The sequence below is a fragment of the Blennius ocellaris genome (assembly GCF_963422515.1).
Source record: "Blennius ocellaris genome assembly, chromosome: 5".
NCBI classification, from domain to species: Eukaryota; Metazoa; Chordata; class Actinopteri; order Blenniiformes; family Blenniidae; genus Blennius; species Blennius ocellaris.
This window is the reverse complement of record NC_137654.1, coordinates 18,814,342-18,819,441: the sequence shown is the minus strand read 5'-3', so window position 1 is coordinate 18,819,441 and position 5,100 is coordinate 18,814,342.

Genomic DNA, 5,100 nt, shown 5'->3' with positions numbered 1-5,100 from the left:
AAAATCCCACCCAATAATCCCAACTGATCAGACTACTACTGCCTGTGGCACTTTGATGAAGCCTGCTGTACAAGTTCACACACACACGCGCGCAGACACACACACACACACACACACACACACACACACACACACACACACACACACACACACACACACACACACACACACACACACACACACACACACACACTCACACACACACACACAAAAACGTACATGCACACCACTGAGATGGCCAAAACAGGACAACTTTTAAATGAGTCATTTATTTTCGTTTCAGTATTTCATGATTGAAATCATTATCGCTCAGTGGAGCGGTGCTACATTCATAACTGCAAAAAAAAAAAAAAAAAAAGTGCATTTTTTTTCTTGCTCTTTGATTGGTCCCTTTCATAAATCCCAACATCTGGACCCAGGGGCGACTCAATTAAATTCCCTGCAAAGCTCTCAGGGTCTCTATTATCAAGTCTTTACTGCTCAAAGGTAAAATTTTAATGTAGACAGGGTTTGTTTTAATAATTCACTGTGGACTAATCCAAGGTCATGTGCCATGTGCGTGCGTATCTCTTACAGATAGAATCAGCTGGGATATCAATTAGGAATGTGAGAGTGTTTTATCTTGCTGTTCTGAATTACTGCTGTGTGTGCTGGAAAAAAACAAAACAAAACTGCTTTCTGTGTGTGTTTGTTAATGAGCAAAATAAACCATTAAATGTAGCTCCAGTGCTGTTAGAGCATCCAGTGAAACAGGGTTTTAGTAAGAGTGGCAGAAATCCTTCATTGAGTTCTCACCCCTGCATCAACGAACAAAGTCATACTGAGTGACGTGTGGACAGAATCGCAGTCCTCTGAGATGTTCTAATGCTTTTTTAGGACCAAGGTTAGGTAGTCTGATTACTATGCTTCCCTCTGTCGTTTCATCTATTATTTCTGCTTCATGTAATCGACTCAATGTGTGTGGGAGTGAGGGTGCGAAGGTTTACATAGTCAGTAGGTCTTCGGAGGGGTGATATACAGTGTTACATTGTAATTATTCAATCAGTGGCCATGTAGTTTCTGAGAATGCTGAGGTTCCAGAAGAAGCCCAGTCTCTCTCCTCTCCCACCTTTTCGGCAGGCTTTTACTATCCATGTGGATATGATACCACGTTGGCCTTGTTTCTGCAGTGAATGCATAGAGCAAGCTCAGTCCGTCACACAACAGGCTGTTGCGTCAGACAAAGTAGTATCAGCAGTCATTTGCATGATAGTTTCTTGCATTGTTGGAATTGAAATCCAGGAGATTGATTGTAATAACCAGGGTAAGAAAATAATTACTCTTAAAAATTCCAAATATGTAGAAGCTGGTTACTTGACAAAAGAAATTAGGATTCCTGAAAGAAGAGAAATCACATTTGTGAGTAGGAGCCATATGAAACATAAAATTCTCTTAAAGAATAATAGCAGTTCATAGTTTATTCCTTTTGTATTGCTGTAGCCGACAGTGCTGGTATATTTACAAATCGTAGCACCTCAGTCCGTTGTTGATTTGATTTGCAAAGAGACACAAAGTAGGCCTGACTAACCACACACCGTTTTCCTGGTGACTGATGTTTTCTTTTTTTTTTCCATTGCTGTTGTTCTTTTCCCAATAGCTTTCTAGAAGCGACTGGGCTGAAATGCTATAACGCATCAAAGACACTCTGATATCCACTCATGTAAAATAACATGTACGAAAGAAATAAAACGTACGCTGTAGGAGACAAATCTTTGAGTTTTTAGCTGTGTGAGATTTGGTACATGAATGTTAGGGAACATGGAGTAGACATGTTAATGTGCCAATTAAGGTAGCAGTCCAATTGTACAAACACTCGTTTTGTATGAAATAACTTTATATGAACAAGCTACTTTTAATTACAAAAGTGCCAGAAGATCAAATGCATAGACTTGGCATGGCAAGGCTTTCCCTTTAATTATGGTGTCTTTAATGTCAAAGTAAACAAAAAACAAAAAACAAACAAAAAAAAACCTGACAAGAAAAACCACAATTTAACTCTCTTTGCAAATGTCATATTTTATATATAAATCAATACATGCAGCAGATAATTCATCTCTCATTTGAGAAAAAAAAACCCTGCTAAAAACGGTCATGCAGGTTTAGGAGGGGTTTACTGAGATATAACTTTGGCTTTCAGATACTAAACCGTACAGTCAGTGTTCACATGTGTAGTGTACCTCCTGTTGTGTTTCAAATTTTGGTTCCAAATCTTATAAAGTGATGGTTAGTCATGGATGTGGGTGTCAAACTGGAAGGTGGAAAAAAAAAATAATGCAGCCATGCATAGCTTGTACTGTATATTTGGTGCTGTTTGGTGGATTGTGAAGATGTAAAGTAGTTATTGGCCTTGGGCTCGATGTACACTAGGGGGCACCGGTTACCTGAGAGGAGCAAGTGTTTCAACATCAAGCCTCACAGCTGAAATCCTTCTCACCATCCCTCTTAAGGGGGGGCGGGGCGGTGATATTATCCACAGCTTTCCTGGATCGACATGTCAAACTTACCTCCCTCCTTCCAGAAAGGGCCTGCTCATGAAAGTCTGACAAGAAATAACTGGACTGTGATTAATCACCAACGCTCGGCTGTTGGCTGAGACACCTGGTGCCAAAGCCTGATTGGACGACCTCTGGCTGACCCTTAAAGCAAGCCCTGTCCTTTCTGTACAGAGCTGTCGTCCTCCTCCTCCTCTTCAGCTTCATCTCTTTTGCTCTGCTGCTCTCCATTGCTTGGTGCTGTGTCTTTGCTGTACATTGTACTTGCATTCCTTCAAAAAAAAAAAAAAAATGAATAAAGAAAACAGATAAAAGTCAAGATGAGGAGGAAATGACTGTTGGTTCTAATATGTCTCATTGTGTATTATGGCTATTGTTTTGTTGAAACGTCCATCTTCAAAGAGGATAACACAGTTGTGTTGTATTTTTTCTCCACCAACTGCTTTCAGGTTTGTTTAAGATATCTGGATCCATGAATTAGACATGCTCTATGATAAACCTTGTTTTCTGAGCACTGTCTACTACACTGGGACTACAAGGCGTAGTGAGCACTCTCAACTTACAACAGTGCATGTAGTTTCAGACCACAAATGTGTTTGGTGACTTGAAATTGCCCATATGTGTGTATGTGAGTGCGGTTGTCTGTCGTTCTGTATTGGCTCTGTGGTGGACGGGCTGACGTGTCCAGGGTGTATCCTGCCTTCAGCGTATAGTCAGCTGGAGGTCAGCTCCAGTGCTCTGTGACCCTCATTTGGATTGGCAGTATAGAAGATGGATGTTTACTACAAACATATCTCACAGGTAAGGAAAAAGAAGCAGACAGAAAATACAGAGACAGACATTTTACATTCGTTTTTGACATTATTTGGGATTATTTAGATGTGGGTCATCAGAATTCCCTTGCCTTCAAGCACATTGTGTGGAACAATTTGGGTAATTTAAGAACTGTCCTGCTGGTGTCTTAAAAGCAAACAAATCTCTTGAAATTTGCACATAAGCGTTATATACATATTAGTACTTTGCATTTGACCTCCAGTAACAATACAAAGATGTACCCGTTTGAGGTAATTGTCTAATGTGTGCGTGTGATTGTTTTTTTTTGTCACTGATCAGTTCAGGATGTAGCTTCCCTTTGTCTGTATAGAAGGCACACCAAAAAATGATGGACGGACTGTAGCTGAGTCAGCTGGAGCTCAAGTTGCTTCTGACTCTACTCTGGATATGAAATAATGGCTTAAATGTATTTGTATGATGGACAGAGATGATTGCAGAAGGTGAATAAGAAATAATCTACATTTTGAAATGAGGGCTGCTCAATACACTGTTACAAAAACCCAAACAGCAATCATGATTCAGAATTTGACATTCTGACTTTGCTAAATCCTTAAAAAAACAAACAAACAATTATAGTACAAAGTGACAGACATGGTCCCACCTTTTCACACACACACTTCTTCTTTATTGATCTGAAGATGTCTCTACATAATGCCCACTGAGTCCATCTCCTGTAAATCTGGTGGCCAAATTATGTAATACAGATAATTATTTGTGGGGGCCGTTCAGTGTACTTTCCTGGTCCTTTTATTTAGTAACACGTTACTGTGACATCACTTTGTCGGACAGTAATAACCAATTTCTTGTAGGAAAACAATGGCGTTACAGTTGCTATAGTTTTTATGAACTTGTTACTTTAGTTGTAAATGAAAGCAGTCTGAGAGCTGCCATCTGTCTCAGCCATGTTCCCCGACACAGCTTTAGTCTACCTCCATTGTATACTGTTATTGTATTTACAGCACCCAAATAAATAAAACATTAGCTGTACTTTATGAGCGGTATCTGCTGCTGTCTCATGTTTGCAGTTCACCTCGGCTGTTTTGTAGCTGCTCCAAACTCAAAAAATATATTAGAAAGAAACCTTTGTCAGCAATTTCAAAGTACTATCTGAGCCCTAAAGATGCAAGAACTGCCACATGAACACATGAACATAAGGCCTCCTCTGACAGCAAATAAAGAAATGAGGAAAATGGCATTATGTTTATTAAAAGCAGGTCGATCCATTCAGACACCCTAAGCAACGTAGGTACATACACTGACCAATCTCATGCCAAATAGTAGCTGACAGTAAAGGACTGCCCACACTTTGAAAGAAGCCATGTTAGAAAAGTCAGAAGTCACTGCCACTCACTGTATTACAATGAAAAGAGCAAGGCCTGTTGATTTGGAGCCCAAAATGCCCACACATCATCTAAAAATTAATAAAAGAAAAGTGTCAACACAGCAGACAGGTAGGTCAATCAATTATAAATTATAAAGTTAAAGAGCCAACATTACAATAAGGAGCAAAACAGGAAAATAAATAAAACCAACAACATCATGAATTATAATCATAAGACTTAAGGCTCATTTGGGACCTGAGGATTTCATACATACAGAGTACAACAGAGCCGTGTCCACTGCTCTGCGTTCCTTTGTTACACATGTGTCATGAATGAAAGAGGAAGGTCAGACATTGATTAATCAACACAAGTCTGCTGCTTACAATGGAAGCCATTACTGTGGGTGTAAGCGC